Source organism: Schistocerca gregaria, chromosome 6 (genome assembly GCF_023897955.1).
Source record: "Schistocerca gregaria isolate iqSchGreg1 chromosome 6, iqSchGreg1.2, whole genome shotgun sequence".
Taxonomy (NCBI): Eukaryota; Metazoa; Arthropoda; class Insecta; order Orthoptera; family Acrididae; genus Schistocerca; species Schistocerca gregaria.
Genome location: NC_064925.1, coordinates 176,986,455 through 177,009,614, shown reverse-complemented (window position 1 = coordinate 177,009,614; position 23,160 = coordinate 176,986,455). Strand labels below are relative to the sequence as shown.

The 23,160-nt window shown below is 45.1% G+C and overlaps 1 non-coding gene across 1 annotated transcript; it reads left to right on the top strand.

Annotated features, from left to right (window-relative positions):
• The first annotated feature begins 18,295 nt into the window (after positions 1–18,295).
• On the top strand, positions 18,296–18,369 carry Trnat-ugu (transfer RNA threonine (anticodon UGU)). Its single transcript has one exon. It is a non-coding gene; the product is annotated as a tRNA-Thr (tRNA).
• Positions 18,370–23,160: the final 4,791 nt, after the last annotated feature.

The window sequence follows — 23,160 nt, the reverse complement described above, 5'->3', positions numbered from 1 at the left end:
ACAGTAGGCCTTTAAAACGTGTGAGGAATTACGTAACAAAACAGTGATAAACGGTTATGAACTGCGTATGACATAATTCTGGCTGTGCTTCAAATAACAAGCAGACTTGTGAACACCAGTACGTAATAATAAGGTATATATTTATTCTTCACGTTAATATTTCTGTCAGTGCTTACAGTGATGTAAATATTATAATCTCAAAAAACTGATAAATATCGCAATGCATAAATGCCTTGTACACTATTCAGCAGATGATAAATAAAAGCCACTGAAGCAAGTTCTCCGAAACATGTTTGACAATTGTGTTTGCTCAAAGCAGAACCATATTTCATTATTAGATGTAGGTGAAAGTATTTGCTTCATTCTAAGGCTGTTGTCATGATGACATTTCTCTTGAAGAGTTTTATCATTAGCTTACGAAAACTGCAACACTCATAACTGTCCATACAGTGTTTTTTCGAATAGTGGCCAATGTGAAACACTCACTCAGATTAGAGCAAGAATTTTTGGTGGTGGAAGGTCGGCGAGCGACAGGACTGGCTGGGTAGACCCTCGTTGTGTTCAGCCCTCGATCTCTGCTACTTGACGTGGGTACTTTCAATAGAAAATATTGCTCCATAAATGCTGCACATGCCAAAAAAAACAGCTATGCAGCGTTTCATGTCCATACCCATAATATTATCACACGAATAAGTTAAGTTCTGCATCAGTATTAGCAGGAGGAACCAGATAATTTGATTTGTTATACGAATCTTCGCTACTAAAATTGCAGATTAGACAAGTATTATCAAAAATTGTCAGATATCTACAAATATTAGAGTCGCTGATGAATTTATTACTATGCAGCTCATTCGTGTAAAAATACTTGTAAATTAGTGAAAAATGTGAAATAATGCTGCCAGGTTAACATTAAGCGCATGATTAAGAGAGTCTATGATCGCTCTCAATGCAGTACTGTAAAGAGTGAAGTTGTATTCAACGTAAGGCTGGCATGGACACGACACTGCTTTACTCGGCATGGTCCTATTAGTGATGGTAAACTATTTAATCAAAAGCATCCCGACAGCTCTATGTAATTTGAGCACTAGTTGTCACGTATGTAGGACCCGCCAGAATTAAGCAGATGGGGAGTCTTTGTGTTATCAGTAGAGTATAAGTAACAGCAGAATTGGTCGTTCAGGGAAGTTCAGAAACTTCGAATGGGCCTAGTCATTCGATGTCACCTGAGTTGCAGATCCATCAAGGAGATTTCAACCCTTGTAAAGCAGCCCATCTCGACTGTTGATGATGGCACTGTGAAGTGGGAACGTGAAGAAACAACCACAAATAAACCAAGACTAGCCAGAGCACTTGTGCTGATGGAGAGGAACGGTTATGCATTGTGGAGTGCATTTGTAGAAAAATCCCATGAAACCAGAGGAAGGATCAAGAGTTAATTTCAGAATGCTACTAGTACTTCTGTTAACACATTGAGTGTGCGTAGGGAGTTAAAAATACCGGGGTACAATGGTCGAGCAACAAGAACATTTCTGTAGCCAGTGCTTAGTGTTGCACGATGTGGCGTAAATGGCGACGCCATTGGACGATCGATGACGGGAAACGAGTGATTTGTGTGATGAAACAAGCTACCCGCTGTACCAGTGCGGCTGCCTGGAGAACGTTACCTGTCGTCACGTGTAGTGCCAGCAGTGAAGTACGGAGGAGGTGACATTTACGGAATGTGGGTGGTTTTCGTGGTTAAGGTGTGATCTTCTTATTGCGATTAGATAAAAGTTCAATGCAGAAGGCTAGGAACAGCACTTCGTACTACGTATACTCTAAGGGCACCGTCTTTGCTTGGTAACCAAAACCTCCACAGTCCCGGACTGGAAACCGTAACCGCTCAAATTCTGATAAAAACCATCAGCATTGGCGGCCGAAGACTTCCGGCATAAGAAGTCTCCGTCACCAACTCCCATTCGGATGGATCTCTGGGAGGGGACTGCCGATGGGGAGGTGACCATGAGGAAAAGATTGAATAACCAACGAAAAGATAACGTCCTACGAGTGGCGGGCGGAATGTCAGCCTTATCAAAGAGGGCGGAGGAGCAGACAGAGGTTCAGGGCACTCTCTTGCCCTTAGGGTGGGAAACTGTCCCAAGGAGTGGAAGAATCAGTAATGATCAAGTGCGTGAAGATGCATAATCCAATGGAAACCACTGCATTAAAGACACATTATGTGTATCCACAGGTCATGTGGCCTGTAATTGAAAAAGCGTCATGATCTCTCCATTCCGAACAGATTCCACACCAGTCAGCAATTCGGATCTCTGGGAGGGGCTGGCAAGAGGGAGGTGACCATGAGAAAAAAGACTCAAAAACCAACGAAATGATAATGTTTTACGAATCTGGTCGAGGAACGTCAGAAGTTTGAACATGTTAGAGAAGCTAGAAAATCTAAAAGTGGAAATGCTAAGGCTCAATACGGATACAGTGGAGGTCACGTAAGTGAAATGGAAAGAATACAAGGATTTCTGGTCACCTGAGTGTAGGGTAATATTAACAGCAGCAGAAACTGGTATAACAGGAGGACGATTCTTTGTGAATAGGAAGGTAGGGCAGACAGTGAGTTACAGTTCACACGTGCATTAGTAGTGGGAGCCTCACACTGCACGACACGATTTTACTTCTTGTAATAGCTGGACTTCACTGCTGTTTTTTTCCCTAAGTTTCTTCCCAACGCTTGGAGAGAGCTACACGTTAACTAAAATTCTTCTTTACTGTGTTTACGTGATCGCCAATCATTTATGCTTCTTATGGTTCAAATGGCTCTGAGCACTATGGGACTTAATAGCTGTGGTCATTAGTCCCCTAGAACTTAGAACTACTTAAACCTAACTAACCTAAGGACATCACACACATCCATGCCCGAGGCAGGATTCGAACCTGTGACCGTAGCAGTCACGCGGTTCCGGACTGCGCGCCTAGAACCGTGAGACCACCGCCTGCTATGCTTCTTATGACGACAACCGTTGCACCACTCTGTAGTCCACTTCTGCTTACCGTCGTGTACGAAGTGGTGCACAACAGAAAGGAAATCCATTTCAGTTAGGCGGCTGAACCTACCCTTCGAAGTCTCCCATCGAACCAAGCCATGCGAATTTACTTTTTTGCCTAGGTACCGGTACTTCTCTTTCAAGTAGCTCCTCAGCTGTCATCACGAGGATGAGTGTACCCCGTTTCAGTCCCACCACCAAGGCCCGCGTCTCGTGGTCGTGCGGTAGCGTTCTCGCTTCCCACGCCCGGGTTCCCGGGTTCGTTTCCCGGCGGGGTCAGGGATTTTCTCTGGCTCGTGATGGCTGGGTGTTGTGTGATGTCCTTAGGTTAGTTAGGTTTAAGTAGTTCTAAGTTCTAGGGGACTAATGACCTAAGATGTTAAGTCCCATAGTGCTCAGAGCCATTTGAACCCCCCACAAAGGAAGAATCTCTGACAGTACTGAGATTTGAACCCGAGTTCTCTGCGTCTCAGTCAACCGCCTTTACCACTCAGTTCCGCATGCAGACACATTAATGTTCTTTGTATACTATTCATGACTCGAACATTGGGAAATTGACTGTTTGTACGCGTCGGTCTGAGACGTTACTTGGCTGATTTTTATATCAATTATCTGCTAGGTCTCGACACATATACTACCGAAACATATTCGAAATACTTGGGGACAATTATTGAACTCTATGAAAAAACCGTAAATTAGTTACAAACTACGTCGTTCGCGCACTTTACTGAACATGTAAACGTCACTGCGTATATTCAGATTTAGATAATGGTATGTTCGATATCCCTGCCATCATTGGTGGGGCGCAGACGAACAGCGAAGCTCTGCATGACCCGTTGAAGTGTCAGTGTCGAAACATCGACGCTGTCGATGACCTCCTGAATGGCTGTTTTCAGTTTAGCAACGGTTTTGGGGTTGTCGCTGTACACTCTGTCTTTAATGTAGCCCCGCAAAAATGAGTCGCATGTGTTCAGATCCAAGGGATATGGCGGCCAACCGAGTCCCATGCCTGTGGCCTGTGGGTACCTCAGAGCCAGAATGCCGTTCCCAAAGTGCTCCTCTAGGACATGAAACACTCTTCTGATTTGATGGGGTCGACCTCCGTCTTGCAGGAACCACGTCTTGTCGAAAGCAGCGTCACGTGGATAATCGGAATGAAACGATCTTCCAAAACCTTCGCGTACCGTTCGGTAGTCACCGCGCCACCAAGGAATATCGCATAGATTATTCCGTGATTAGACGTTGCACACCACACAGTCACCCATTGAGGGTGATGAGACTTTTCTATCGCGTAATACGGATTCTCAATGCCCCATATCAACACCGACACAACGGAAGGCCTCGGTGCTTGTTCGTGACGTCACGTCAGCTAGGCACGGCGAACGCCAGGTCTGTTGCAGGCATACTCATAATGGTGGTGTCTCCCTCTCTGACACAGGAAAATGTGAAACTATTGGCGGTAGTTGACCAACACACATTGTTCTGAGAGACTTCTGCAATCAATTAATTATGCAATTCATTACACTTCTTAACAAATAGTGTACTCCTGAACTTAAATTTCCACCTGTCTTAAGGATTGACATATAAAAACAACTTAATGGTCCAGCAGCAACAGAATTCGTGCTTCTTTACCTTATTTGTAAATCTGAGGAAGTTAAGTTTGTACTGGGTTGCTTTTACAAGAAACTGAACATATTGGTGCTCTTCTTCAGGTATCTTGGTTGACTATGGGGTGAGGAGCACTGAATGTTAATGAAATATCTTGCGATTGTACACGTTGGGGAGGGGGTGGGGGACAGAAGAAGAGGCAAAGAGAGATACTTGTTTTATCAAATAAAATTTTTCTATCTTATAAAGTTTCAGTTGCAAGAGGGGAATATTTATCTCTTCTAATGTGCATGTTTAAAAAAGTTTAAGCTCCGCAATATTTTCGATTTATGGAGCTATTTTGTTTCCTGTTTAGAATTACTTTCGTTGAAAATGACTAATCTAATGACTGGCAACAGTTGGACATTTACACATGTAAATTAGCTCACATTTCCTGTGACGATGTCAAACGAAAATAAAAGAAACGAGTTAATTGTAAGGGGGTTGGGGTAAGTTTCGGTAACAAAATGGATCAAGTAAATATAGTAACTTGAATGTAAAATTTCCGAAGCTTGCAATGGGGCAAAGCATCTTATCATATCGATCTACGTTTGTTTCGACAGGATTCAATAATACAGAACTATGATGATTTGTAGCTTTACGATAGTAAGAAAATTTTTCATCTAAATAAAACTGCAGAATCCAAAACAATACCAAACATTTTGTCCAAAAATAAGAGATGTATAGCGACGTGACGTAACCAACAAGCGCCGAGGCCTTCCTTTGAGTCAGTGTTGCCCAAATGCGCCAGTTTTACGTATTGACGAATCTATCAAAATGAATGTGGGCTTTGTCGCAGAACCAATTATGCATGCGCATACTAAATCCCTTCATGCCCCGCGGCCAACCATGCTGTTTGAACGTCCTGAACAGACGTACAGGCAAACGGATAGATAGAAATTGACAAAAATATTTTTTTTCTATTATACAATTACCAACTGAGAATTTTTTTTTCCTGCACTTGTGAAATCTTGCTTCTTGCCAAATCTCATGATTGTAGGTCAACAGGAAGTACCCTGTAGGTTTTGATGAGTGTTTTCGAGTATCAGAACATGTGACATAAATGGTCATTTGACTGAACTGACTTATGAGTTTTAAACTTTTACTATGCCAAAGCACTATAGGCCTTTACAAGTGACGTAAATTTGGACTTGATACGGCAACTCGTTCTTGAGAAGAAGGGTTTTTAATAGTCGGACAGACAGACAAGGACAGACACAGACAGACAGACAGACGGACAGCGAAGCGACTCTATAAAGGTTCTGTTTTTAGAGATTGAGGCACTGAACCCTAAAGAGTCAGATATAGCAACTAATATTACCCGATAAGTCATTAATGTACAACGTTTGCAAAAACAGACATTGCGTCTTATGGGATAACAGCAATCAGTTATTTTATAATGTTACTTAAAATCCGTCTTGATTGCAATTTTTTTTTTATTCATATGACCGGTTTCGGTTCATTCACAACCATCTTCAGATCTGATATTTCAGTTACAGGAATAACCCGTCCAAATCCAGCAATTTTCACATAAAAATGTGACGTAGCATGTGAAAATTGCTGGATTTGGACAGGTTACTCCTGTAACTGAAATATCAGATCTGAAGATGGTTCTGAATGAACCGAAACCGGTCATATGAATAAAAAAAAATTGCAATCAAGACGGATTTTAAGTGACATTAATGGACAACGTGTACAGAAAATGTACTACGACTCTTCCTTGGGGTATGCCAGATATTATTTTAGTGTCTGGAGATAACTCTACATCCAATATAGCGTACTGCGTCCTGGCAGTCACAAAATTTTCCATCCAGCGGCAAAAACAGGTAGATATCACTCAAAAGCATTTGCTCTTCCGAAGTAGTCGATGTCGTATTGCATGAAATGCTTTTCGCAAGTCTACAAATACTATAACCAACTGGTCACAACTTGAAACTTGTTAATTTAAATGTGTGAATTTGCACTTAAACTGCTGAACGGCTGAGTAGAATAAACTTCTACGTTATTTGATTCTGAAACAGCTGAGTAAAACTGAACGTACTAAGTCTACATTCTCTTTACTTTTCCTTATCATGTCAACACACTGACCCACAACAGTCTAGCACAACGCAGTCTGAGTGCTCAAATAATTACAACCTGAATTCAAACAATTAATACAAAAGAATGGCCCTAAATAAGAAGCAATCTTGACAATAACCTATATATTTCATTAAGCACATACAATACTGCCAGCTAAATAAAAGATTCTAACTACTAAAGCCACTAACTACTAATAGGCATGTGGTTAGCAAAGGAAAGATTTTGTTGCAAACCAAATAAAGTATTTTTTACCTTAATAATGTGACATCCAGTTCAAACACGAATATAAATCGCCATTGACAAACAGTACAATGATATATAATCATGAATAATTTTCAATCTCTAAGTCGGATACTTCCAGATCGTTAGCCTACGCTAACACCTCAGACCTCTACCCTCCATCAATGCTAACTTCTCACATATAAAATTCATCGCTGCTGGCTGTTCATCTCCAACTGCCCAACACTACTGGCGATTAACTTGCAACAACGAGTCCAACCAGCCACAGAATCTCTTACAAAGAAAGCGCAGTGAGACATTCAATGCAAAGCGCTAAACAGCGCTGCCAACACACAAGCAGCCCACTTACAAACTAACCACGGCACTGATCAACTCATGCGAGACCGTGAGTGAGAGCCCTTCGATCGAGTTATGGGCATCCCGAACCGATGTGTATGCATTGAGAGTTGTTGTTGTTGTTGTTGTTTTTAGGTGAACCATGCAGTGATCCTTTTAGGGCTACGACTGATGTTGCTCAAACGCTTTCTTTAATAAAATGTGTCATTTAATGACAAAGTGCTTGCACTATCTAATCAAGACGATCCGGAAACGCCATGTAATACAGAATTGAGCATTAGAATCCACTTGAGGCGTGTCCAGCAGTATTAAATGATGATGATCATGTTTGGTTTGTGGGGCGCTCAACTGCGCGGTCATCAGCGCACGCACAATGTCCCAATTTTTACGCAGTCCAGTCTAGCCACTGTCACGAATGTTGATGTCAATGATGAAATGATGAGAACAACACAAACACCCGGTCCTCGGGCAGAGAAAATCCCCAACCCGGCCGGAATCGAACTCGGGACCCCGCGATCCGGAAGCAGCAACGCTAGCCACTAGACCACGAGCTTCGGACAGCAGCATTAAAGGAGGCAGGGAGTATTGTGTTGTCAGCAGAGAAGCATGACCAGCAGAATGGGTCAGTAAGGATAACTCATCGACTTCGAACGTAGAGGTAGTCAGTGGGTGTCACATGAGTAATAAATCTATCAGGGACATTTCAAATCTTCTAAAAACTGCCCACGTCGACTGCTGGTGATGGGAGTGTGAACTGGAAACGCATAGTAACAAAATTAGCTGAAAAAAGAGCAGGTGGGACTCACGTACTGATGGACGAGGATCGTCGAGAATTCCGCAAAGTGGCCATACAAAATCGCGTGAAATCAATGGAAGATATTACCCATGAGTTCCAAAATACTACTAGCAGTGAAGCTAGCACACCGAAAGTGAACAGAGATCTAAAAGAATAGGGTGAAGTGGTAAACCAGCTCTTCATAAGCCACTCATTTCTATAGTCAGTGCTAAGCGACGTCTGAGGCGGTGTAAAAAAACGACGCCATTGGACAGTGGGTGACTCTAAACGAGTGATTTCGACTAATGATTCACGTTATACTCTTTAACAGTCCGGTGGAAGGGTTTGCATTCGCGAAATTCCTGGAGAAAGTTACTTGCCATCTTATGTAACACCAACAGCGTAATACCAGGTCATTCTTCGGTATGGGGCTTAGGATGCGGTCCTTTATTGCGCCTCAGACAACGCTAAATGTGAAACGATATTTTTCAGCATTGTGTACTGCCTACAGCAGAGGAACACATCAGAGGAGATGAGTGCTGGTACCCAGCATGACAATCCATGCTATCGTAAATAAAAAACTGGGACACGCCAGATTTATCAGCTATTAATCTGGAACCGTGCCCAGAAACATATTGAAGCGTAGGAGATGCTTAGGCCTACATCTACATCCATACTCAGGAAGTCACCTGACGGTGTGTGGTGGATGGTACTTTGAGTACCTCTATCGGTTCTCCTATTCCAGTCTCTTATTGTTCGTGGAAAGAAAGATTGTCGGTATGCCTCTGTGTGGGCTCTCTGATTTTATCCTCTTTGTCTCTTCGAGACATCTACGTAGGAGGGAGCAATATATTAGTTGACTCCTCGGTGAAGGTATGTTCTCGAAACTTCAACAAAACCCCGTACCGAGCTACTGAGCGTCTCTCCTGCAGAGTCTTCCACTGGAGTTTATCATCTCCGTAACGCTTTAGCGAATACTAAATGATCCTGTAACGAAGCGCGCTACTCTCCGTTGGACCTTCTCTATCTCTTCTATCGAACCTATCTGGTACGGATCCCACACTGGTGAGCAATATTCAAGCAGTGGGCGAACAAGTGTACTCTAACCTACCTCCTTTGTTTTCGGATTGCATTTCCCTAGGATTCTTCCAATGACTCTCAGTCTGGCACCTGCTTTACCGACGCAACGGAAAAGAGATGGGGAACACGAATCAATATTTAAATGAACTGAAGATCACAATTACTTCGCACAGTTTCATGACGTGATTCAACGAACGTATAATAGATCTTCCTTGTAGGTAGGTGAGATGCTAAGAGGAAAATCACTGAGGTGGCAAAAGTCATGGCATAGCGATGTGCGCCGGCCGGTGTGGCCGAGCGGTTCTAGGCGCTTCAGTCTGGAACCGCGCAACCGCTACTGTCGCAGGTGAGAATCCAGCCTCGGGCTTGTATGTGTGTGATGTCCTTAGGTTAGTTAGGTTTAAGTAGTTCTAAGTTCTAGGGGACTGATGACCTCAAAAGTTAAGTCCCATAGTGCTCAGAGCCATTTTTGAACCATAGCGATGTGCACATACACATATGGCGTAGTACAGCATACACAAGATATAGAAGGGCATTGTATTGGCAAAGCTATCATATGTACTCAAATGTATCATGTGAAAAGGTTTCCGGCTTGATTATGGCCGCACGATGAGAATTAGCAGATTGTGAAAGCGGAGTGGTACTTGGACCTAGACGCATCATTCCATTTCGGAAATCGTTGTGGGTTCAATATTTCGCGATCCACAGCGTCAAGAGTACGGGGAGGACGCCACATTTCAGGCATTAACTCTCACTATGGACAATGCAGTGCCCGTCGGTCGTTCACTTAACCACCGAGAGCAGCGGCTTTTGCGTAAAGTAGTCAGCGCTAACAGACAAGCAACACTGCGTGAAATAAGCGCCGAAATCAATGTGAGACGCACGACGAACGTATCCGTTAGGATAGTGTGGCGGAAGGTGGCCTTAAATCGTACGCCAGCAGATGACAGATGCGAGAGCCTTTGCCAGCAGTACGACATCGCCTGCAGCACCTCTCCTTGGCTGGTGACCATAACAGTTGGATCCTAGACGACTATAAAACCGTGGCGTGGTCAAATCATTTAAGATTTCGGTTAGTATGACCAGATCGTAAGGTTCCAATGTAGTGCAGACCCCACGAAACGATGGATCCAAGTTGTCAACAAGGTACTGTGCAAGCTGTTGACTGGTCATAATAGTGTAGAATGTGTTTACATGGAATGGACTAGGTCCTCTGGTCAAACTGAACCCGTCATTGACTGGAAATGGTTGTGTTCGCTTGCTTGGAGACCATTCGGAGCAATTCATTGACTGCATGTTGCCAAAAAACGATGGAATTTTTATGGATAACAATGCACCATGTCATTGGGACACTACTGTTCTCGTTTGGTTTGAAGAGCATTCTCGACTGTCTGAGAGAATAACTTGGCCGCCCAGGGCGTGAATCGCATCGAACACTTACGGGACACACCGAGAGTTCAGTTCGTGCACAAAATTCTGCATCGGCAACACTTTCGCAATTGTGGTCGACTATAAAGGCATCATGCCTCAGTATTTCTGCAAGGAACTTCCAACGAGGCTGAGGCTGATTTGGACGGAGGGGACCAAACAGCGAGGTCATCGGTCCGATCGGATTTGGGAAGGATGGGGAAGAAAGTTGGTGGTGCCCTTTCAAAGGAACCATCCCGACGTTTGCCTGAAGACCTTTAGGGAAATCACAGAAAACTTATATGAGGATGGCCGGACGTGAACCGTCGTTGTCCCGAATGCAAGCCAGTGTCGACATGTTGAATCCATGCCACTTGGAGTTCCTACACCTTGTCGAACAGTAAGTATCCCATAACTCTTGTCACGTCATTGTATATCTACTTCCAAACAAGGTTATTCCTGAACGTAGTCCGAAGTTGGTTTGCCACTTCCTTCTCCGTCTTTCGAACTTGTTTGACTTCACTGGAGAGGTATATGCCGTCTAATCACTGTGCCGTAAGATGCTGTGTTGTTGCCGTGGTCGTCCGCCAACTCGGCGTGAACTACTAGAGGGTTGTCCTCCTGAAAATGTAGAAACGAATTCCTGCAGGGTGCGGCACCTCATGAACTGATGCAGTCATTTCGCTTCGGACCCTCTACCAACGCGCTACAGACGGTACTGTGGCGCTACGATTTCTTCATGTCCAGGACTGCAAACAAACAGAATTTTAACAACGTAAAACATTTCTTCGTGGTGGTTTTGAAAACTTTGTGACTGTTGTTGTTGTTGTGGTCTTCAGTCCTGAGACTGGTTTGATGCAGCTCTCCATGCTACTCTATCCTGCGCAAGCTTCTTCATATCCCAGTACTTACTGCAGCCTACAACCTTCTGAATCTGCTTAGTGTATCCACCTCTTGGTCTCCCTCTACGGTTTTTACCCTCCACGCTGCCCTCCAATGCTAAATTTGTAACCCCTTGATGCCCCAGAACATGTCCTACCAACCGGTTCCTTCTTCTTTTCAAGTTGTGCCACAAACTCCTCTTATCCCCAGTTCTATTCAATACCTCCTCAGTAGTTATGTGATCTACCCATCTGATCTTCAGCATTCTTCTGTACCATCCTATTTCAAAAGCTTTTATTCTCTTCTTGTCTAAACTATTTATCGTCCACGTTTCACTTCCATACATGGCTACACTCCATACAAATACTTTCAGAAACGACTTCCTGACACTTAAATGTGTACTCGATGTTAACAAATTTCTCTTCTTCAGAAACGCTTTCCTTGCCATTGACATCATACATTTTATAACCTCTCTTCTTTGACCATCATCAGTTATTTTGCTCCCCAAATAGCAAAACTGCTTTACTACTTTAAGTGTCTCATTTCCTAATCTAATTCCCTCAGCATCACCCGACTTAATTCAACTACATTCCATTATCCTCGTTTTGCTTTTGTTGATGTTCATCTTATACCCTCAAGACACTGTCCATTCCGTTCAACTGCTGTTCCAAGTCGTTTGCTGTCTCTGACAGAATTACAATGTCATCGGCGAACCTTAAAGTTTTTATTTCTTCTCCATGGATTTTAATACCTACTCCGAATTTTTCTTTTGTTTCCTTTACTGCTTGCTCAATATACAGATTGAATAACATCGGGGAGAGGCTACAACCCTGTCTCACTCCCTTCCCAACCACTGCTTCCCTTTGTGACTAATTTTCGTACAATTACGCTGTTTAAAATAACCGGTATTGTTACAGAGCAAGCAAAATGAAACTGCGACAGAAAGTTCGTAGGAATTATATTCTTTAGCAGGACTGTGCAACGATGGAGCATCGGAATATCTGGCCCTGTTACAATAATGTGTCTGTAGGTGATCGGTTTCCGGGAAAAATGGCACATCTCTTGTTGTTTCTCAAGAGTGTGGTTCGCGATGTTCTGGGAGGCGCTTAAGTGTGCCTTAGGAAACGTGGTGGACCTGGCCAGTATGCCGACGGTGAGCCACGTCAGGGACAAGATGCTGTCGCTTGTGTGGACACACCGGGACGTGGTCCTGGAGGAGAGAGGTGTGGAGGCAGGCCACCACGGTCTGGCCCACCACGCAGGCGTGCCGTGTGCTTACAATTTTGCAGCGTATACGGGAGACAAGTACTTCCGCCCCATTTGGAGCTGCTTCGGCGGCCCCTAGTATTGTATTCCAGTTGTTTCTAATCTTCGTTTCAGATGTCCGGCAGGGGCAGCGGGCCAAAGCTTAGCGGTAGCCCCAATGAAATTTAAATTGGGAACAATGAAGAAGGGCTGTGGTAGCGCCTCTTCTGAACACTCTGCGAATAATGTTTCTTGTAGGGGCCATTCTTAACAGCAGCTGTATATAAGTTGTAGGAGTTACATGCTCCTCATGATTTTTGTATGTATACAAACAGACGCGTTTTTTCTTCTTAACAAGGCATCTGTAGTGTGTGTCCCTCAACATTACATTGTTTTTCGTCTAACTCATCACCTGAGGTTCATGCACGTACCTTCTAGTGTGGAAAACTGGCTGAAAGTGGCACATTTTCGTGTAGAGTCAGTGTAATTTCGTAACAGATAATTAATCCGGTGTCTGTTGCTATCATTTCTTCCCGACTTCCTTCCATCTCCTTGTTTTCTATCTGTATACGTACGAGTATTTACGTAAGTACGTTGATGCGTATGTGCATGTGTATGGGCGTGTACCTTTTAAATATAGACATGTAAAATTGGGAGAGGAATAGAATTTATGATCATCTATTGAGCGGTTTGTCTACTACGTAATAAATTACTGTAAACAGTGAGTTTTATATTCGCTTGGTCATTTAAGAGTGAATCAACAACCCGATTCGTGATAAATTCCACCCATCTTGTAATTATAGATTTAGGAGATGAATGGAATTCGTCATCACGAATTGGGATGTTTGTTCACTATTAAATTACCAAGTGAATATAATAACGCACTCTTTACAGTAATTTATTACGTAGTAGACGCTGAGTACCTCGGTACGGGCTTTTGTTGAAGTTTCAGGAACAAACCTTCACAGAGAAGTCGAACAGTGTATTGCTCCATCCTACGTATATCTCTCGAAGAGACCATGAGGATAAAATCAGAGAGATTAGAGCCCACACAGAGGCATACCGACAATCTTTCTTTCCACGAACAATACGAGACTGGAATAGAAGGGAGAACCGATAGAGGTACTCAAAGTACCCTCCGCCACACATCGTCAGGTGGCTCGCGGAGTGTGGATGTAGAATTAGATGTTGATCTCAATAGATCTTCATAAATCCTAATCCTCTCCTAATTTTATATGTTATAAAATCAACGCTCTCTTCTCTCTCTCTCTCTCTCTCTCTCTCTCTCTCTCTCTCACCCACACCCACACACACACACACACACACACACACACACACACACACACACACTACATGAAAAAATTGCGACTTTTAAACAGTTGTCCACATGGAGCAATAATGCATAAGCTTCAAGTAATAAATATGATGTTTTCAGTATAATTTCATTACCTCACATCACGGACAACATAGGGACTGACAGCCTTCACTTGCTTTTGCGTAGAGCTCTCAGTGATAAATACAAACAACATTGCGTGAAATAACCACGGAAATCAATATGAGACTACGATTAACGTATCTGTTAGGACAGTGCGGCGAAATTTGACGTTAATGGGCTATGGCAGCAGGCGATCTACCCGAGTCTCTTTGCCGAAAGCACGACAACGCCTGCCGAGCCTCTCCTAGGCTCGTGGCCCAGTCTGTTCAACCCTAGACGACTGGAAAACCGTGGCCTGTTCAGATAAGCCCCGAGTTCAGTTGGTAAGAGCTGATGGTAGGTTCGAGTGTGGCACAGACCCCACGAACCCATGGAGCCAAATTGTCAACAACGCGCTGGGCAAGATGGTGGGGCTCAATAATGCTGTGGGCTGCGTTCGTGTGGAATGGACCGTGTCCTCTGGATGTTCGGCTACTTGCAGACCGTTTTCAGTCATTCATGGACGTCATATTCTCAAACAACGATTGAGCTGTTACGGATGAAAATGCGCCACGTCACCGGACTGCAATTGATCGCGGTTAGTTTGAAGAACTTGGACAATTCGAGCTAATGATCTGGCTACCCACATCGTCCGAGATCAATCCCATCGAACATTTATGAGACATAATCCAGAGGTCAGTTCGTGCACAACATCTTGCACTGTCAACACTTTCCTAATTATAGAGGCAGCACGGCTCAGTATTTCTGCAGGGGACTTCCAGCGACTTGTTCAGTCCATGGAAGATCGAGCTGCTGCAGTAGGCCGTGCGAAAGGTGGTCTGACACGATATTAGGAGGTCTCCAATGACTTTTGTCACCCCAGTGTAAAACATCTGTCCACAGAAGAGCATGAAATATAATTATCACGTCGAACACAATCTGGTAAACATGAAGTAGTGTCGGAATCCTAGTAGCAGTATTTACCTTTCGAGTTGTAAAGGTATACAAAGAACTGAAAAAGGCTTCTACTGACTGCAGTTTTGCTTCACAGTGATTGATGTTCGCTCTGTAGGCAGACTTACAATAAATTTTGTGCTCAGATTAAACACAGGGTGAATTCAAAACGATTTGTGCAGTCGAAGTTTAGCACAGATTTCACTGACATGTGAAATTTTCGTATGGCATCGGTCGCCTGGTGCAAGTCTTTTTATTTGACCCCACTCCGGCGTCTGCCGCGTCGATAATGATGAAATGAAGATGACAACACACACACACACTCCCGGGCGGAGAAAATCCCAACCTGGCCGCGAATCTAATATGGGGCCCAGTGATCGAGAGTCAGCAGCGCTAACCAGCAGACCATTAGCTGCTGACATAGATTTCATTAAGCGAGTGGGAAAGAAAATAAATCGTAAAAATTTTAGTTAAATCCTGATTATTGAAACTCATTTCGTAAGTTATAACAAATGAAAGATTACTCTTGTCCTGTGATGGATCACGTGGTACACGGGGCCAAGATATATAAAAAAGTTAACAAAGGAAAGTTCTAGACACATCAACAAATCCTGAACATATTTAAATTAACAGCAATGTCATTTAAACAGTACGTCTACCATACGGATGAACGAGTGGAAAAGCGACAGTGTATCACATGCATGGACAACAATCTATCTCTTTGAACAATGGAAGTTGAATTTGAACGTAAGTGAACGCATACGCTGGCCGAGGTGGCCGAGCGGTTGTAGTCGCTACACCCTGGAACCGAGCGACCGCTGCGGTCGCAGGTTCGAATCCTGCCTCGGGCATGGATGTGTGTGATGTCCTAAGGTTAGCTAGGTTTAAGTAGTTCTAAGTTCTAGGGGACTGATGACCTCAGAAGTTAAGTTCCATAGTGCTCAGAGCCATTTGAACCATTTTTGAACGCATACTTAAAAGATTTGAAAGTTCTTCAAACAAAATGCACTAACGGGAAAAAAATCGCAACACCAAGAAGGAGTTGTGCGACATAAGCGAACGTTGGTAGACATGTTTATACGTCTGAAAGATGACATTTTTCAGATTTTGCAGCAGTCGCATGAGAAAGGCGTTAGTAGAGCCACAATGAGGATGCAAATCACGTTTGCTTTAAAAACGCACTCTAACGGTCGTGAGCGTGAATTATCATTGAGACTCGACGTGGAGAACTGATCATAGTCAAGAATACCTTTAAGGGAACAAAGGAGCCATCATCAATACCTCACTTAGTTCAAAAGAGGTCATGTAATAGGGCTACGCGTAGTTGGATGATCCTTCTGCAATATTGCAAAGAAACTTTCGCCAGAAGACCTGGGCTCAGGACAGCCACGTGTCAGTACCGAGAGGGAAGACCATCGTGTTTGGCGTATTCCTCTGGCGCATCGCACTGCGTCTGCAGCAGCAATTTGAGCAGCAGTTGGCACGGCAGTGACACAACCATCTGTTACAAATCGGTTACTTGGAGGACATCTCTGAGCCAGACGCCCGGTACCGTGCATTGCACTATCCCCAGATCACCGCCATTTACGACTTGAGGTGGCGTCAAGCGAAACCTCATTTGAGGGCGGGGTGGATGTCTGTTGTGTTTTCTGAAGAAAGTTGCGTCTGAATCGGTGCCAGTAATGGTCGCATGCTGGTCAGAAGGAGAGCTGTTTCAGAACCTGCAACCAACCTATCTGCGTGCTAGGCACGTTGCACCTGTACCTGAAGTTAAGGTCTGTGTTGCGATTTTGCGGTTTTGAATGACGCCACCATCACTCTCATGGTTACCCCACACACACTCTGACTGAAAAATTGTATGTCAACCTGGTGTTTCGACCTGATGTGCCGTCACACATGAACAGCGTTCCAGGGGATAACATTCGCCCACATACCACTGTCGTAACCTTGGCCTGTTCTGTCATCAGATCTGTCTTCAGTCGAGCTCATATGGACACAATTGGACGACAGCTGCAGCCTCATCCACAAACAGCATTAACCGTCCCCGGATTGACAACCCAAGTTCTAAAGGCATGGAACTCCATACCACAAATGGGCTCCCAGCACCTGTACAACACAGTGAATCCACTCTCCATGCTTGCATTCAGAATTCTGGCCGTAACTCAGGTTATTAATATACCGCTATTTGACATTTTCAATGGCTTATCTAGCGCTTACATTAACCTATGAAGTTGCAACGTGAATCACTTAAAGTTTTCACCTCGACAAATATATTCTCTACATTAATTACTTTATGTTGCTGCGACTTCTTCTTCCCATCATTGTATTAAGGCCAGCTGTAAGTGAAAATCTCCACCTCGCCGTAAATTTCTCAGCTCGTTGCATGAGAACGGCCATCAGAATGTAACTGCATTGCAAATACGAAAAATCCATAACCAAACTGCCACTCCAGTCGTTCGTAGCAAGTACGTGGAAATGGCGGTACGAGACAAGCCGAGAGTAGCACAGGAAACAAAATGCTTTGTTCACAGTTCAGTGAGGCCCACAAAAACGCGACACGGCTGGTGCAAGTCCTTTGAATGGATTATAAACACTGCCTCCAAAGTATAGGCTAGCAGACATGCTTTCACTCGAGTAGTCAAAGGCTGTAACGCATTAAGCAATCGACAATCGCGTATAGAGTGTCTCTCAAATATAAAAACGACTCAAGACTGGGATGTTGTTGTTGTTGTGGTCTTCAGTCCTGAGACTGGTTTGATGCAGCTCTCCATGCTACTCTATCCTGTGCAAGCTTCTTCATATCCCAGTACCTACTGCAACCTACATCCTTTTGAATCTGCTTAGCGTATTCATCTCTTGGTCTCCGTCTACGATTTTTACCCTCTACGCTGCCCTCCAATACTAAATTGGTGATCCCTTGATGCTCAACACATGTCCTACTAACCGATCCCTTCTTCTAGTCAAGTTGTGCCACAAACTTCTCTTCTCCCCAATCCTATTCAATACTGCCTCGTTATATACTAAGATGGTATCACCGCCCACTTGACCATCTTCTTCTTCTTACGGGAACCGGCAACGCACCGGAATAATGACTATAATGGGCGGGGGCACTACGAATGTAGTGCGAGACAATACGTTGAGAATGTGGGTTTCGCGGGAGACGTGCCAGAGATAACACTTGCAGTCGCGCTATCCTCTGTGTCCTCAGTGGCTCAGATGGATAGAGCGTCTGCCTTGTAAGCAGGAGATCCTGGGTTGGAGTCCCAGTTGGGGCACACATTTTCATCTGTCCCCGTTGACATACGTCAACGCCTGTAAGGCAGTCTGCCTTCGGCAGTGCCACAGTCCGGACCGTGTTTCCCGCCGGCCGCGCTGTGGTGCGCGCGCCTGTTTGTTTACGCCGGAGCAGCTTCACGTGTGCGGTGTTGTGAGTCTAGAACGAGATGGCACACTCGTACAGAAAAACGACTCTGAAGTTCAGTTTTGCGAACGACTATACACGACCAAAGGCACACGAGACTGAATGTTTCTTAAGAGAAGAGGTAAAAATCGATCCACAGGAAATCGTGGGAATCAATTTATCGATCGTTTCAAGCGTCGCCTATGTCAAGCTTGTTGACGAGGCTGCTTGCGAGAGACTTCTACAACGATCACCGAACGGGTATCGTTTCTGTCATGCCGACGGGAATGTTGGTGCGGTTACGGTCGATCACGCGGGAATGGGGATCCGCACTATCGAGTCTTCGAACTTCCGTTTGAGGTCCCGTGTGAACTTGTTACCGACGCCTTTCGACCATACGGTACAGTTCTATCCCATGTGGCCGAAAAATGGACGAGTTTTACCACGTACCCCGTTTTAAATGGGGTGAGACAAATACGGATACAACTGCGAAAGCATGTCCCCTCTTATTTGTACATAGGAGGTTGTCGAGCGATTATAATCTATGATGGGCAACCTTGCACTTGCTCGGGGTGCGGGAAAGAAGCTCACGTCCGCTCGGAATGCCACCAGCGACGTTTAGTGCAAACTCCACGGGATGACGTTCCGGCGCCACAACAGATGACTGTCTTATCGTTGACCTTTGTGGAAGCCCTGAGAGGCGACGTGAGGGAGATTTCCGATGGGCACCAGCAGCTGCCCCCTATCGAGAAAATGGACACCAACGGGCTGGAACTCCGAGAACCGGTTCCACCACAGCAGACACAGGACACCACACAAGAGACGCAGCTGAAGGCCGCTCCAGGCTCATCCGTGGTGGCTGTCAGTGCTTCCACCCAGAGCGTGATAGGCCAGGACCAAGACGGAGGATACGCAACCCAAACAGCCGAAGCGGAAGCAAGGCGACGGAAACAACGTTAGCCGAAGAGAAGAAACAAGCTTCGACTGCCTTCTGCTGACGATACCCATAGTCCCGAGGGGACAGTGGACGACAACGACAGTATCGACCTGAAACCAGAGGATTCAACAGATACCGAGATGACGGTGCAGAAATTGCACAGCGGCGATAATTTTAACTCTCCTTCTGGTGACCGGAAGGCAGAAGTGGAGATGACAATTGTCGAACATCAGAGCGGTAACAACGTTGCCCCCCATCCTTCGACTAGTTCCGGAAATATGCTGGGGGACTGGGCACAAGAAATGGACCAACAGAAACAGAATGAAAATACGAACGCGACTGTTGTGGTTGGCAGGCGAGCCAACCGTGTTCCTAAAGGAGGCCGAAATGCACGCGTTTTATCTCACGCAGTCTGGCGTGAGGTCTGGAACATGACAAGGGAATTAGAATTGAGAAAAATGGACGTAGCTGGTGGAATACTTAACTTTAATCCATTGATGACGAACATCGCTCTTTATGGTACATGATTCACAATATCAATAGTATGGATAATGGCGCCTTGCTAGGTCGTAGCAAATAACGTAGCTGAAGGCTATGCTAACAATCGTCTCGGCAAATGAGAGCGTAGAAGTCAGTGAACCATCGCTAGCAAAGTCGGCTGTACAACTGGGGCGAGTGCTAGGAAGTATCTCTAGACCTGCCGTGTGGCGGCGCTCGGTCTGCAATCACTGATAATGGCGACACGCGGGTCCGACGTATACTACCGAACCGCGGCCGATTTAAAGGCTACCGCCTAGCAAGTGTGGTGTCTGGCGGTGACACCACAGCTAAGATTGAGGATAAACCTGGCCAGAGGCCGGGAGGGGTCGGGAAATGTTGAACAACTTAGTGTGGTGAGGAGCGCCGGGGTTGCAGATAGACGCTTAATGACACCGCCCTACAACTGATGAACACACGCCAGGCGTACCGCATTGCAACGATAAACATTAATGGCATTCGGACAGCGCTTAAAATTCAAATGCTGAAAGATATGTTACGCGCTGCGGATGTGGATATTGTACTCCGACAAGAAGTGCGTTTCACATCGCCGCTGGAGTTCTACGGTTACAAGGCACATTATACAGTGCACGATGAAAGTGGATGCTGTGTGGCGATTCTCACCAGGGAAGGAATAGGACTGGAGGACGTCATGTCTCTCGCTTCCGCACGTTGCATAGCGATCACTGTCGACGGCGTTCGTTTCATCAATTTAAACGCGCCATCTGTCTCCACAAAACGAAGAGAAAGGGCGACCTTTTACACCGAAGAGATAGCACCGTTGTTCACTGGACGCTATGATAACTATATAGTGGGCGGCGACTTTAATTGTGTCGTCGACAAAAAGGACCACGTACCTCATTATGTGACATGCATGGAACTGCGTGCGTTGATTACCGAAATGGCGCTTCTGAATACCTGGGAACTGCAGCATGGCGACAGACCGGGTTATACGTTTGTAACGGGACAATCGGGGAGTAGACTTGATAGAGTGTATGTGACACGAGCTCTACGGACGGCGATACTGGATGCCGAAATCTGGCCAGCGGCTTTTACGGATCATATGGCGCACGTCTGTGCGATTTCAGTAACGCGTCAGAATATATGGCGGAGTAAGGGTCACTGGAAAATGAATTGAGCACTTTTACGTGACATTGTGTGTCGCCGGTCGATAGAGGCGGTCTGGGAGACTTGCGTTCGCCGCCAACGAGCATACACCTCGGTTCTCCAGTGGTGGATCAAGTGCGCAAAACCAACTTTACGGAGAACGTTGATGCGATACGGGCAGGACAAATCGCAGTGGAACCGCACGACGGCTGATTTTTATTTTACAGCCCTGAGGGAGCTGATGACCCAACAACCATCGCCGGAAAGGCACACGGCCATGCGCAGGATAAAAGCCAAGTTATTACAGCTGACGAGACTAACAATGGAAGGTATAATGGTCCGGGCGAGATCGGCGGACACAGTTGCTGCCGAAACCCCTCCATGCACCACGTAGTACGTGAACGCCAACGACGACGCAGGACGTTGATCAGGGAACTAATCTCTGAAACTGGCCAGCATGTTGTGAACCAGCGTCATATTGCGCATGTGTTTACTGACTATTTTCGCCAGTTATATGGACCTGTACAAGTGAACCACGAGACACTACGTGATGTCATCTCGGAAAAGCCAGATAGAGGACCACCACTGGATGCAGACTTTCATCACAGTGATAACAGAGGACGAACTGACAGATTCAACTGCCAGAGGGGCTCGGAAACAGGTCCCCATGGCAGGACGGCTTCCTAATTGAATTTTACCGCGCATTTGCGTACCTCATTGGATGGACCTGGATTCAAATGTACAATGAACTCCTGTTACCTCAGACTGAGATACCTGCCGAATTCACGAAGGGTATCATCATCCCAATACCCAAACCACGCTGTGGCAGAAGGCCAGGAGATTATAGACCACTCACTCTCTTGAACTGCGACTATAAGATTTTCGCGTGCATCCTTGGGGAACGCCTGCGGTCTTCAATTTCTGATAGACTTCTCACAGATCAAACTTTCCTCGGCGGTAAGAGTAACCTACATACGGCGCTCGGTGATTACCGAGATATCATCGCATTAGCAGCGGCATGCCGAGTGCGTGGGGCACTCGTCGCTATTGACTTCGATCATGCGTTCGACAGAGTGGATCATACCTTTTTGCATGCGGTGATGGGCAGATTGGGAATCCCACAGGCCTTCATTCTAATGATCATGCGATTGTTACACGGCGTGCGATCAAATCCTGTCTATATGGTCTCCGAAGACGGTTGGAGGGAGTGCCGTTGCCACAACTGACCTTTCATTGCCGCGCTTATGCTGACGATGTGATGCTGGTGGCAATCCTCGTCGTTTTACCCACTTGATCCTCTGCTGCCTTCACTGCTTCATCTCTCAAAGCTACCCACTCTTCTTCTACTGTATTTCCTTCCTCCATTCCAGTCAATTGTTCCCTTATGCTCTCCCTGAAACCCTCTACAACCTCTGGTTTAGCCAGTTTATCCAGGTCCCATCTCCCTAAATTCCCACCTTCTTGCAGTTTCTTCAGTTTTAATCTACAGGTCATAACCAATAGATTGTGGTCAGAGTCCACATCTGCCCATGGAAATGCCTTACAATTTAAAACCTGGTTCCTAAATGTCTGTCTTACCATTATATACTCTATCTGAAACCTATCAGTATCACCAGGCTTCTTCCATGTATACAACCTTCTTTTATGATTCTTGAACCAAGTGTTAGCTATGATTAAGTTGTGCTCTGTGCAAAATTCTACCGGCGGTTTCCTCTTTCATTTCTTAACCCCAATCCATATTTACCTACTACGTTTCCTTCTCTGCCTTTTCCTACTGCCGAATTCCAGTCACCCATGACTATTAACTTTTCTTCTCCCTTCACAGTCTGAATAATTACTTTTATTTCATCATTCATTTCTTTAATTTCTTCGTCATCTGCAGAGCTAGTTGGCATATAAACTTGTACTACTGTAGTAGGTGTGGGCTTCGTATCCATGCTGTTTGTAGTCGCTTACCCACATCCCTATTTTCCTATTCATTATTAAACCTACTCTCCCATTATCCCAATTTGATTTTGTGTTTATAACCCTGTAGTCACCTGACCAGAAGTCTTGTTCCTCCTTCCACCGAACTTCACTAATGCC